The sequence below is a fragment of the Columba livia genome, unplaced genomic scaffold (genome assembly GCF_036013475.1).
Source record: "Columba livia isolate bColLiv1 breed racing homer unplaced genomic scaffold, bColLiv1.pat.W.v2 Scaffold_106, whole genome shotgun sequence".
In the NCBI taxonomy this organism is placed as follows: domain Eukaryota; kingdom Metazoa; phylum Chordata; class Aves; order Columbiformes; family Columbidae; genus Columba; species Columba livia.
In genome coordinates, this window is record NW_027043011.1 from 393850 (window position 1) to 407430 (window position 13581).

The following is a 13581-nucleotide window of genomic DNA, read 5'->3' on the forward strand; positions in this document are numbered from 1 at the left end:
CCAGCTACTTGAGACACTTAGACTAAGCCTAAAATACGCAGATCTCTCCATAAGGATGGTTTTTATACTGTGCTTCCACAATCTGCTGGCAGTACAAAAAAATAAGCTGCAGATCTCCTTAGGCTGAGTCATGGTGCTTTGGTGCAGGGACCATGCATATCATGGGAATAGTTCACCATTTCTGCTCTGGTTTTCAGAGTATGACACCAAAACACCCACCTGATGACATCCTTTCAAGAGCAAAGGCAGCAATTTGCAGAATTCCGCTTCTTTGGGGAAGTGAGAAATTGCAGAGCTGACACCAAGTCCTGCAGTGTCCCTGTCACCTGCAGAGTAACCACATAGTCGCCACGGTAGCGGGCATTGTGACAAAGGTTCTATGTCAGCTGGGTGTGGCAGCCAGGCGCCCGCTAGGGGATGGGGAGCCTGTCAGCCCCTGGCCTGTCACTGCCTGCTGTCCCTGCTGTCACCAGCCAGGCCTCTGAAAATTGGTCAAACCATGCCCAGACTTGGGGCCAATTTGGCCCAAAGTCTTGAAAAGACAAGTCGGGAAGAAAGATATGGGACAGAGGGAGAAAGCGAAGGGAGCAGGAGAAAGGGAAGGAAGAATAAAAAGTAGTGTTGGGCTGCAGGAGTGAGATGGAGGAATTGCCATTAAAGAGGCAGGAAGCAGGAGAGTGAGAGAAAAGGAAAGTAGAGACATGCAGCCAGACGAGGGGTTAGTGAGAGGGGATGGGACAGAGAACAGGATGAGAAGGAAATAAGGCAATGCAAGGACAGGCAAGGACAGGCCAAGCTGCAGGACATTTTTTTGCTTTGTAGTTTCTAGCACATTCGTCTTCAGACTAGGAGTAAGGCCATAAGACCATATGGATTAGGCCCAAGCATAGACCCCAGCTACTTGAGACACTTAGACTAAGCCAAAAATACGCAGATCTCTCCGTAAGGTTGGTTTTTATACTGTATTCCACAATCTGCTGGCAGTACAAAAAAATAAGCTGCAGATCTCCTTAGGCTGAGTCATGGTGCTTTGTTGCAGGGTCCATGCATATCATGGGAATATTTCACCTTTTCTGCTCTGGTGTTCCGTGTATTACAACAAAACACCCACCTAGTGACATCCTTTCAAGAGCAAAGGCAGCAATTTGCAGAATTCCGCTTCTTTGGGGAAGTGAGAAATTGCTGAGCTGCCACCAAGTCCTGCAGTGTCCCTGTCACCTGCAGAGTCACCGCATCCTCGCCACGGTAGCGGGCATTGTGACAAAGGTTCTTTTTCAGATGGGTGTGGCAGCCAGGCGCCCCCTAGGGGATTGGGAGCCTGTCAGCCCCGGGCCTGTCACTGCCCGCTGTCCCTGCTGTCACCAGCTAGGCCTCTGAAAATTGGTCAAACCATGCCCAGACTTAGGGCCAATTTGGCCCAAGGTCTTGAAAAGACAAGTCGGGAAGAAAGATATGGGACAGAGGGAGAAAGCGTAGGTAGCAGGAGAAAGGGAAGGAAGAATGGAAAGCCCGAATTAAGAGGGAAATCAGCAGCCCATTTGACGTGCATGTACACTAATGCACGCAGTATGGGCAACTAACAAGAGAAGCTGGAAGCCATCGTGTAGCAGGAAAGCTATGACATAGTTGCCATCACAGAAACATGGTGGGATGACTCATATGACTGGAGTGCTGCTATGTGTGGCTACAAGCTCTTCAGAAAAGATAGGCAGGGTAGGAGAGGTGGAGGGGTGGCTTTATATGTTAGAGAGTCACTCGACTCTGTTAAACTTGAGGTCAGCAGTGACAAGGTTGAATTCCTGTGGAGCAGAATCAGGGGGAAGTCCAACAAGGCTGACATCCTCGTGGGTGTCTGTTATAGACCGCGCAACCAGGACAATGAAGGAGATGAATTATTCTACAAGCAGCTGGCAGATGTCTCAAAATCAACGGCCCTTGTTCTTGTGGGTGACTTTAACCTGCCGGATATCTGCTGGGAGGTCAATACTGCACAGAAGAGTCAGTCTAGGAAGTTCCTAGAGTGTATAGAGGACAATTTCCTTCATCAGCTGGTAAATGAGCCCACCAGGGGCAAGACCCCGCTAGACCTACTGTTTACAAACAGAGAAGGGCTGGTGGGAGATGTAGTGGTTGGAGGCCACCTGGGGCATAGCTACCATGAAATAATAGAATTTTCAGTACTCAGAGATGCAGGGAGAACCATTAACAAAACCTCTATGCTGGACTTCCCGAGGGCAGATTTTTGCCTATTCAGAAGTCTAGTTCAGAGCATACCCTGGGAAACAATGCTTAAAAACATGCGGGCCCAGGAGGGTTGGACATGCTTCCAGCAGGTGGTTTTGAGTGCACAGGAACAGGCTATACCAGTGTGCCGAAAGGCTAGCTGGTGGGGAAGACAACCGGCTTGGCTAAACAGGGAGATTCTGAATGAAATCAGAAATAAAAAGAGACTTTACCGACTGTGGAAAAAAGGCCTGGCTACTTATGAAGGATTTATGAAAACAGCTAGATCATGCAGAAAAAAGATCAGGGAAACGAAAGTGCAATTTGAAGTTAACTTGGCCAATTCTGTCAGGGATAATAAAAAGTCCTTCTTCAAATATGTTAATAACAAAAGGAGGGGCAAGGAAAACCTCCATTCTCTGTTGGACTCTGAAGGAAATATAGTTAACAAAGATGAGGAGAAAGCTGAGGTACTTAATACCTACTTTGCCTCAGTTTTTACCAGTGAGACAGGTGGCCCTCAGGACAACTCATCTCTGGAGGTGGTTGACAGAGATAGGAAGCCAAATAGGCCCCTTGTATTCCAGGAGGAAATAGTTGGTGATTTACTGAGCCATCTGGATCCTCACAAGTCTATGGGACCAGATGGGATCCATCCTAGGGTGATGAGGGAGCTAGCAGAAGAACTTGCCAAGCCGCTCTCCATAATCTTCCAACAGTCCTGGCTCACTGGGGAGGTCCCATGTGATTGAAAATTGGCCAATGTTACCCCAGTCCACAAAAAGGGCTGCAGAGCTGACCCTGGCAACTACAGGCCTGTCAGTCTGACCTCGGTGCCTGGCAGGGTTATGGAGCAGATCATGCTTAGTGGAATCACACAGCACCTTCAGGATGGACAAGGGATCAGACCCAGCCAGCATGGGTTTAGGAGGGGCAGGTCCTGTCTGACCAACCTGATCTCCTTTTATGATCAGGTGACCCAGCTGGTGGATGAGGGGAAAGCCATGGATGTGGTCTATCTGGACTTCAGCAAGGCCTTTGACACTGTCTCCCATAATATACTCTTGCAAAAGCTGGTAGCCCATGGCTTGGACAAGTGTACTCTACGCTGGGTTAAGAACTGGCTGGAGGGCCGGGCCCAGAGAGTGCTGGTGAATGGGGCTGCATCCAGCTGGCGGCCAGTCACTAGTGGTGTTCCCCAGGGGTCAGTGTTGGGTCCAGTCCTGTTTAACATCTTTATTGATGATTTAGATGAGGGGATTGAGACCATCATCAGCAAATTTGCTGATGACACCAAGTTGGGAGGGAGTGTCGACCTACTGGAAGGCAGGAGGGCTCTGCAGAGGGATCTGGATAGACTGGAAAAATGGGCTGATTCCAATGGGATGAAGTTCAATAAGGCCAAGTGCCGGGTGCTGCACTTTGGTCACAACAACCCCCTGCAGCGCTACAGGCTGGGCACAGAGTGGCTGGAGAGCAGTCAGACAGAAAGGGACCTGGGGGTACTAATTGACAGGAAGCTCAACATGAGCCAACAGTGTGCCCAGGTGGCCAAGAAGGCCAACGGTATCCTGTCCTGTATCAAAAATAACGTGGTCAGCAGGACAAGGGAAGTGATCCTTCCCCTGTACTCTGCATTGGTGAGGCCACATCTGGAGTATTGTGTTCAGTTCTGGGCCTCTCAGTTCAGGAAAGACATTGAAGTGCTGGAGCGGGTCCAGAGAAGAGCAACACGACTGGTGAAGGGACTTGAACACAAGCCCTATGGGGAGAGGCTGAGGGAGCTGGGGTTGTTTAGTCTAGAGAAGAGGAGGCTTAGAGGTGACCTCATCACTCTCTATAACTACCTGAAGGGAAGTTATAGCCAGGTGGGGATTGGTCTCTTCTCCCAGGCAGTTAGCAATAGGACAAGGGGGCATGGGCTTAAACTCTACCAGGGGAAATTTAGACTGGATATCAGAAAGAAATTCTTTACAGAGAGAGTGGTCAGGCATTGGAATGGCCTGCCCAGGGAGGTAGTGGACTCGCCGTCCCTAGAGGTTTTTAAACAGAGATTGGACATGGCACTTAGTGCCATGATCTAGTAAACGGACTAGAGTTGGACCAAGAGTTGGACTCGATGATCGCTGAGGTCTTTTCTAACCCAGTCGATTCTGTGATACTGTGATTCTGTGGTTCTGTGATTCTGTGAATAAAAAGTAGTGTTGGGCTGCAGGAGTGAGATGGAGGAATTGAAGGAAAAGAGGCAGGGAGCAGGAGAGTGAGAGAAAAGGAAAGAAGAGACATGCAGCCAGACGAGGGGTTAGTGAGAGAGGATGGGACAGAGAATAGGATGAGAAGGAAATAAGGCAAGACAAGGACAGGCAAGGCAAGGCTAGGCTGCAGGACATTTTTTTGCTTTATAGTTTCTAGCACATTCATCTTCAGACTAGGAGTAAGGCCATAAGACCGTATGGATTAGGCCCAAGCAAAAACCCCAGCTACTTGAGACGCTTGGACTAAGCCTAAAATACGCAGATCTCTCCATAAGGATTGTTTTTATACTGTACTTCCACAACCTGCTGGCAGTACAAAAAAATAAGCTGCAGATCTCCTTAGGCTGAGTCATACTGCTTTGGTGCAGGGACCATGCATATCATGGGAATATTTCACCTTTTCTGCTCTGGTTTTCAGTGTATTTCACCAAAACACCCACCTGATGACATCCATTCAAGAGCAAAGGCAGCAATTTGCAGAATTCCGCTTCTTTGGGGAAGTGAGAAATTGCTGAGCTGACACCAAGTCCTGCAGTGTCCCTGTCACCTGCAGAGTCACCGCATCCTAGCCATAGTACTGGCATTGTGACAAAGGTTCTTTGTCAGAAGAGTTTGGCAGCCAGGCGCCCCCTAGGGGATTGGGAGCCTGTTAGCCCCGGGCCTGTCACTGACGGCTGTCCCTGCTGTAACCAGCATGCCTCTGAAATTTGATCATACCATGCCTAGACTTGGGGCCAATTTGGCCCAAGGTCTTGAAAAGACAATTTGGGAAGAAAGATATGGGACAGAGGGAGAAAGCGAAGGGAGCAGGAGAAAGGGAAGGAAGAATAAAAAGTAGTGTTGGGCTGCCGGAGTGAGATGGAGGAATTGCCAGAAAAGAGGCAGGAAGGAGGAGAGTGAGAGAAAAGGAAAGTAGAGACATGCAGCCAGACGAGGGGTTAATGAGAGTGGATGGGACAGAGAACAGGATGAGAAGGAAATAAGGCAAGGCAAGGACAGGTAAGGACAGGCAAGGCAACGCTAGGTTGCAGGACATTTTTTGCTTTATAGTTTCAGGCACATTCGTCTTCAGAAGAGGAGGAAAGCCAAAGGACCGTATGGATTAGGCCCAAACAAAAACCCAAGCTACTTGAGACACTTAGACTAAGCCTAAAATACGCAGATCTCTCCATAAGGATGGTTTTTATACTGTACTTCCACAATATGCAGGCAATACAAGAAAACAAGCTGCAGATATCCTTAGGCTGAGTCATGGTGCTTTGGTGCGGGGACCATGCATATCATGGGAATATTTCACCATTTCTACTCCGTTTTTCAGTGTATTACACCAAAACACCCATCTGATGACATCCTTTCAAGAGCAAAGGCAGCAATTTGCAGAATTCCGCTTCTTTGGGGAAGTGAGAAATTGTTGACGTGCCACCAAGTCCTGCAGTGTCCCTGTCACCTGCAGAGTCACCACATACTCGCCACGGTAGCGGGCATTGTGACAAAGGTTCTATGTCAGCTGGGTGTGGCAGCCAGGCGCCCCCTAGGGGATGGGGAGCCTGTCAAGCCCGGGCCTGTCACTGCCCGCTGTCCCTGCTGTCACCAGCCAGGCCTCTGAAAATTGGTCAAACCATGCCCAGACTTGGGGCCAATTTGGCCCAAAGTCTTGAAAAGACAAGTCGGGAAGGAAGATATGGGACATAGGGAGAAAGCGAAGGGAGCAGGAGAAAGGGAAGGAAGAATAAAAAGTAGTGTTGGGCTGCAGGAGTGAGATGGAGGAATTGCAAGAAAAGAGGCAGGAAGCAGGAGAGTGACAGAAAAGGAAAGAAGAGACATGCAGCCAGACGAGGGGTTAGTGAGAGAGGATGGGACAGAGAACAGGATGAGAAGGTAATAAGGTAAGGGAAGGACAGGCAAGGACAGGCAAAGCAAGGCTAGGCTGCAGGACATTTTTTCGCTTTATAGTTTCTAGCACATTCGTCTTCAGACTAGGAGTAAGGCCATAAGACCGTATGGATTAGGCCCAAGCAAAAACCCCGGCTACTTGAGACACTTAGACTAAGCCTAAAATACGCAGATCTCTCCATAAGGATGGTTTTTATACTGTGCTTCCACAATCTGCTGGCAGTACAAAAACATAAGCTGCAGATCTCTTAGGTTGAGTCATGGTGGTTTGGTGCATGGGCCATACATATCATGAGAATATTTCAGATTTCTGCTCTGGTTTTCAGTGTATGACACCAAAACACCCACCTGATGATATCCTTTCAAGAGCACAGGCAGCCATTTGCAGAATTCCACTTCTTTGGGGAAGTGAGAAATTGCTGAATTGACACCAAGTCCTGCAGTGTCCCTGTCACCTGCAGAGTCACCACATACTCGCCACGGTAGCTGGCATTGTGACAAGGGTTCTATGTCAGCTGGGTGTGGCAGCCAGGCGCCCCCTAGGGGATGGGGAGCCTGTCAGCCCCGGGCCTGTCACTGCCTGCTGTCCCTGCTGTCACCTGCCAGGCCTCTGAATATTGGTCAAACCATGCCCAGACTTGGGGCCAATTTGGCACAAGGTCTTGAAAAGACAAGTCGGGAAGAAAGATATGGGACAGAGGGAGAAAGCGAAGGGAGCAGGAGAAAGGGAAGGAAGAATAAAAAGTAGTGTTGGGCTTCAGGAGTGAGATGGAGGAATTGCAGGAAAAGAGGCAGGAAGCAGGAGAGTGAGAGAAAAGGAAAGACGAGACATGCAGCCAGACGAGGGGTTAGTGGGAGAAGATTGGACAGAGAACAGGATGAGAAGGAAATAAGGCAAGGGAAGGACAGGCAAGGACAGGCAAAGCAAGGCTAGGCTGTAGGATATTTTTTTGCTGTATAGTTTCTAGCACATTCGTCTTCAGACTACGACTAAGGATATAAAACTGTATGGATTAGGCCCAAGCAAAAACCCCAGCTACTTGAGACACTTAGACTAAGCCTAAAATAGGAAGATGTCTCCATAATGATGGTTTTTATACTGTGCTTCCACAATCTGCTGGCAGTACATAAAAATAAGCTGCAGATATCCTTAGGCTGAGTCATGGTGCTTTGGTGCAGGGACCATGCTTATCATGGGAATATTCCACCATTTCTGCTCTGGTTTTCAGTGTATGTTACCAAAACACCCACGGGATGACATCCTTTCAAGAGCAAAGGCAGCCATTTGCAGAATTCCGCTTCTTTGGGGAAGTGAGAAATTGCAGAGCTGCCACCAAGTCCTGCAGTGTCCCTGTCACCTGCAGAGTCACCACATACTCGCCATGGTAGCGGGCATTGTGACAAAGGTTCTATGTCAGATGGGTGTGGCAGCCAGGTGCCCCCTAGGGGATGGGGAGCCTGTCAGCCCCGAGCCTGTCACTGCCTGCTGTCCCTGCTGTCACCTGCCAGGCCTCTGAAAATTGGTCAAACCATGCCCAGACTTTGGGCCAATTTGGCCCAAAGTCTCCAACAGACAAGTTGGGAAGAAATATATGGGACAGAGGGAGAAAGCGAAGGGAGCAGGAGAAAGGGAAGGAAGAATAAAAAGTAGTGTTGGGCTGCAGGTTTGAGATAGAGGAATTGCAAGAAAAGAGGCAGGAAGCAGGAGAGTGAGAGAAAAGGAAAGACGAGACATGCAGCCAGACGAGGGGTTAGTGAGAGAAGATTGGACAGAGAACAGGATGAGAAGGAAATAAGGCAAGGCAAGGACAGGCAAGGACAGGCAAAGCAAGGCTAGGCTACAGGACATGTTTTCGCTTTATAGGTTCTAGCACATTCATCTTCAGACGAGGAGTAAGGCCATAAGACCGTATGGATTAGGCCCAAGCAAAAACCCCAGCTACTTGAGACACTTAGACTAAGCCTAAAATATCCAAATATCTCCATAAGGATGGTTTTTATACAGTGCTTCCACAATCTGCTGGCAGTAGAAAAACATAAGCTGCAGATCTCTTAGGCTGAGTCATGGTGGTTTGGTGCATGGGCCATACATATCATGAGAATATTTCAGATTTCTGCTCTGGTTTTCAGTGTATGACACCAAAACACCCACCTGATGATATCCTTTCAAGAGCACAGGCAGCCATTTGCAGAATTCCGCTTCTTTGGGGAAGTGAGAAATTGCTGAGCTGACACCAAGTCCTGCAGTGTCCCTGTCACCTGCAGAGTCACCGCATCCTAGCCACAGTACTGGCATTGTGACAAAGGTTCTTTGTCAGAAGGGTTTGGCAGCCAGGCGCCCCCGAGGGGATGGGGAGCCTGTCAGCCCCGGGCCTCTCACTGCCTGCTGTCCCTGCTGTCACCAGCCAGGCCTCTGAAAATTGGTCAAACCATGCCCAGACATGGGGCCAATTTGGCACAAGGCCTTGAAAAGACAAGTTGGGAAGAAAGATATGGGACAGAGGGAGAAAGCGAAGGGAGCAGGAGAAAGGGAAGGAAGAATAAAAAGTAGTGTTGGGCTGCAGGAGTGAGATGGAGGAATTGCAAGAAAAGAGGCAGGAAGCAGGAGAGTGAGAGAAAAGGAAAGACGAGACATGCAGGCAGACGAGAGGTTAGTGAGAGAAGACTGGACTGAGAACAGGATGAGAAGGAAATAAGGCAAGGCAAGAACAGGCAAGGACAGGCAAAGCAAGGCTAGGCTGCAGGACATTTTTTTGCTGTATAGTTTCTAGCACATTCATCTTCAGACTAGGAGTAAGGCCATAAGACCGTATGGATTAGGCCCAAGCAAAAACCCCAGCTACTTGAGACACTTAGACTAAGACTAAATTACGCAGATCTCTCCATAAGGATGGTTTTTATACTGTGCTTCCACAACCTGCTGGCAGGACAAAAACATAAGCTGCAGATCTCTTAGGCTGTGTCATGGTGGTTTGGTGCATGGGCCATACATATCATGAGAATATTTCAGATTTCTGCTCTGGTTTTCAGTGTATGACACCAAAATACCCACCTGATGATATCCTTTCAAGAGCAAAGGCAGCAATTTGCAGAATTCCGCTTCTTTGGGGAAGTGAGAAACTGCTGAACTGACACCAAGTCCTGCAGTGTCCCTGTCACCTGCAGAGTCACCACATAGTCGCCACGGTAGCGGGCATTGTGACAAAGGTTCTATGTCAGCTGGGTGTGGCAGCCAGGCGCCCCCTAGGGGATGGGGAGCCTGTCAGCCCCGGGCCTGTCACTACCTGCTGTCCCTGCTGTCACCAGCCAGGCCTCTGAATATTGGTCAAACCATGCCCAGACTTGGGGCAAATTTGGCCCAAGGTCTTGAAAAGACAAGTCAGGAAGAAAGATATGGGACAGAGGGAGAAAGCGAAGGGAGCAGGAGAAAGGGAAGGAAGAATAAAAAGTAGTGTTGGGCTGCAGGAGTGAGATGGAGGAATTGCCATTAAAGAGGCAGGAAGCAGGAGAGTGAGAGAAAATGAAAGACGAGACATGCAACCAGACGAGGAATTAGTGGGAGAATATTGGACAGAGAAAAGGATGAGAAGGAAATAAGGCAAGGCAAGAACAGGGAAGGACAGGCAAAGCAAGGCTAGGCTGCAGGACATTTTTTTACTGTATAGTTTCTATCACATTCATCTTCAGACTAGGAGTAAGGCCATAAGACCGTATGGATTAGGCCCAAGCAAAAACCCCAGCTACTTGAGACACTTAGACTAAGCCTAAAATACGCAGATCTCTCCATAAGGATGGTTTTTATACTGTGCTTCCACAATCTGCTGGCAGTACAAAAACATAAGCTGCAGATCTCTCAGGCTGAGTCATGGTGCTTTGGTGCATTGACCATACATATCATGAGAATATTTCAGCATTTCAGCTCTGGTTTTCAGTGTATGACACCAAAACACCCACCTGATGACATCCTTTCAAGAGCAAAGGCAGCAATTTGCAGAATTCCGATTCTTTGGGAAAGTGAGAAATTGCTGAACTGACACCAAGTCCTCCAGTGTCTCTGTCACCTGCAGAGTCACCACATACTCACCACGGTAGCGGGCATTGTGACAAAGGTTCTATGTCACGTGGGTGTGGAAGCCAGGCGCCCCCTAGGGGATGGGGAGCCTGTCAACCCCGGGCCTGTCACTGCCTGCTGTCCCTGCTGTCACCAGCCAGGCCTCTGAAAATTGGTCAAACCATGCCCAGACTTGGGGCCAATTTGGCCCAAAGTCTCCAACAGACAAGTTGGGAAGAAAGATATGGGACAGAGGGAGAAAGCGAAGGGAGCAGGAGAAAGGGAAGGAAGAATAAAAAGTAGTGTTGGGCTGCAGGAGTGAGATGGAGGAATTGCAAGAAAAGAGGCAGGAAGCAGGAGAGTGAGAGAAAGGAAAGACATGCAGCCAGACGAGGGATTAGTGGGAGAAGACTGGACAGAGAACAGGATGAGAAGGAAATAAGGTAAGGGAAGGACAGGCAAGGACAGGCAAAGCAAGGCTAGGCTGCAGGACATTTTTTCGCTTTATAGTTTCTAGCACATTCGTCTTCAGACTAGGAGTAAGGCCATAAGACCGTATGGATTAGGCCCAAGCAAAAACCCCAGCTACTTGAGACACTTAGACTAAGCCTAAAATACGCAGATCTCTCCATAAGGATGGTTTTTATACTGTGCTTCCACAATCTGCTGGCAGTACAAAAACATAAGCTGCAGATCTCTTAGGCTGAGTCATGGTGGTTTGGTGCATGGGCCATACATATCATGAGAATATTTCAGATTTCTGATCTGGTTTTCAGTGTATGACACCAAAACACCCACCTGATGATATCCTTTCAAGAGCACAGGCAGCCATTTGCAGAATTCCGCTTCTTTGGGGAAGTGAGAAATTGCTGAACTGACACCAAGTCCAGCAGTGTCCCTGTCACCTGCAGAGTCACCACATACTCGCCACGGTAGCTGGCAATGTGACAAAGGTTCTATGTCAGCTGGGTGTGGCAGCCAGGCGCCCCCTAGGGGATGGGGAGCCTGTCAGCCCCGGGCCTGTCACTGCCTGCTGTCCCTGCTGTCACCAGCCAGGCCTCTGAATATTGGTCAAACCATGCCCAGACTTGGGGCCAATTTGGCACAAGGTCTTGAAAAGACAAGTCGGGAAGAAAGATATGGGACAGAGGGAGAAAGCGAAGGGAGCATGAGAAAGGGAAGGAAGAATAAAAAGTAGTGTTGGGCTGCAGGAGTGAGATGGAGGAATTGCAGGAAAAGAGGCAGGAAGCAGGAGAGTGAGAGAAAAGGAAAGACGAGACATGCAGCCAGACGATGGGTTAGTGGGAGAAGATTGGACAGAGAACAGGATGAGAAGGAAATAAGGCAAGGGAAGGACAGGCAAGGACAGGCAAAGCAAGGCTAGGCTGTAGGATATTTTTTTGCTGTATAGTTTCTAGCACATTCATCTTCAGACTAGGACTAAGGATATAAAACTGTATGGATTAGGCCCAAGCAAAAACCCCAGCTACTTGAGACACTTAGACTAAGTCTAAAATAGGAAGATGTCTCCATAATGATGCTTTTTATACTGTGCTTCCACAATCTGCTGGCAGTACATAAAAATAAGCTGCAGATATCCTTAGGCTGAGTCATGGTGCTTTGGTGTAGGGACCATGCTTATCATGGGAATATTCCACCATTTCTGCTCTGGTTTTCAGTGTATGTTACCAAAACACCCACGGGATGACATCCTTTCAAGAGCAAAGGCAGCCATTTGCAGAATTCCGCTTCTTTGGGGAAGTGAGAAATTGCTGAGCTGACACCAAGTCCTGCAGTGTCCCTGTCACCTGCAGAGTCACCACATACTCGCCACGGTAGCAGGCATTGTAACAAACGTTTTCTGTCAGATGGGTGTGGCAGCCAGGTGCCCGCTAGGGGATGGGGAGCCTGTCAGCCCCGAGCCTGTCACTGCCTGCTGTCCCTGCTGTCACCTGCCAGGCTTCTGAAAATTGGTCAAACCATGCCCAGACTTGGGGCAAATTTGGCTGAAAGTCTTGAAAAGACAAGTCGGGAGGAAAGATATGGGACAGAGGGAAAAAGCGAAGGGAGCAGGAGAAAGGGAAGGAAGAATAAAAAGTAGTGTTGGGCTGCAGGAGTGAGATGGAGGAATTGCAAGAAAAGAGGCAGGAAGCAGGAGAGTGAGAGAAAAGGAAAGACGAGACATGCAGGCAGAAGAGGGGTTAGTGAGAGAAGACTGGACAGAGAACAGGATGAGAAGGAAATAAGGCAAGGGAAGGACAGGCAAGGACAAGCAAAGCAAGGCTAGGCTGCAGGATATGTTTTTGCTGTATAGTTTCTAGCACATTCACCATCAGACTAGGAGTAAGGCCATAAGACCGTATGGATTAGGCCCAAGCAAAAACCCCAGCTACTTGAGACACTTAGACTAAGCCTAAAATACGCAGATCTCTCCATAAGGATGATTTTTATACTGTGCTTCCACAATCTGCTGGCAGGACAAAAACATAAGCTGCAGATCTCTTAGGCTGAGTCATGGTGCTTTGGTACATGGACCATACATATCATGAGAATATTTCACCATTTCAGCTCTGGTTTTCAGTGTATGACACCAAAACACCCACCTGATGATATCCTTTCAAGAGCAAAGGCAGCAATTTGCAGAATTCCGCTTCTTTGGGGAAGTGAGAAATTGCTGAGCTGACACCAAGTCCTGCAGTGTCCCTGTCACCTGCAGAATCACCACATACTCGCCACGGTAGTGGGGATTGTGACAAAGGTTCTATGTCAGCTGGGTGTGGCAGCCAGGCGCCCCCTAGGGGATGGGGAGCATGTCAGCCCCGGGCCTGTCACTACCTGCTGTCCCTGCTGTCACCAGCCAGGCCTCTGAATATTGGTCAAACCATGCCCAGACTTGGGTCAAATTTGGCCCAAAGTCTTGAAAAGACAAGTTGGGAAGAAAGATATGGGACAGAGGGAGAAAGCGAAGGGAGCAGGAGAAAGGGAAGGTAGAATAAAAAGTAGTGTTGGGCTGCAGGAGTGAGATGGAGGAATTGCAAGAAAAGAGGCAGGAAGCAGGAGAGTGAGAGAAAATGAAAGAGGAGACATGCAGCCAGACGAGGGGTTAGTGAGAGAGGGTGAGAGAGAGAAGGGGATGAGAAGGAAATAAGGCAAGGCAAG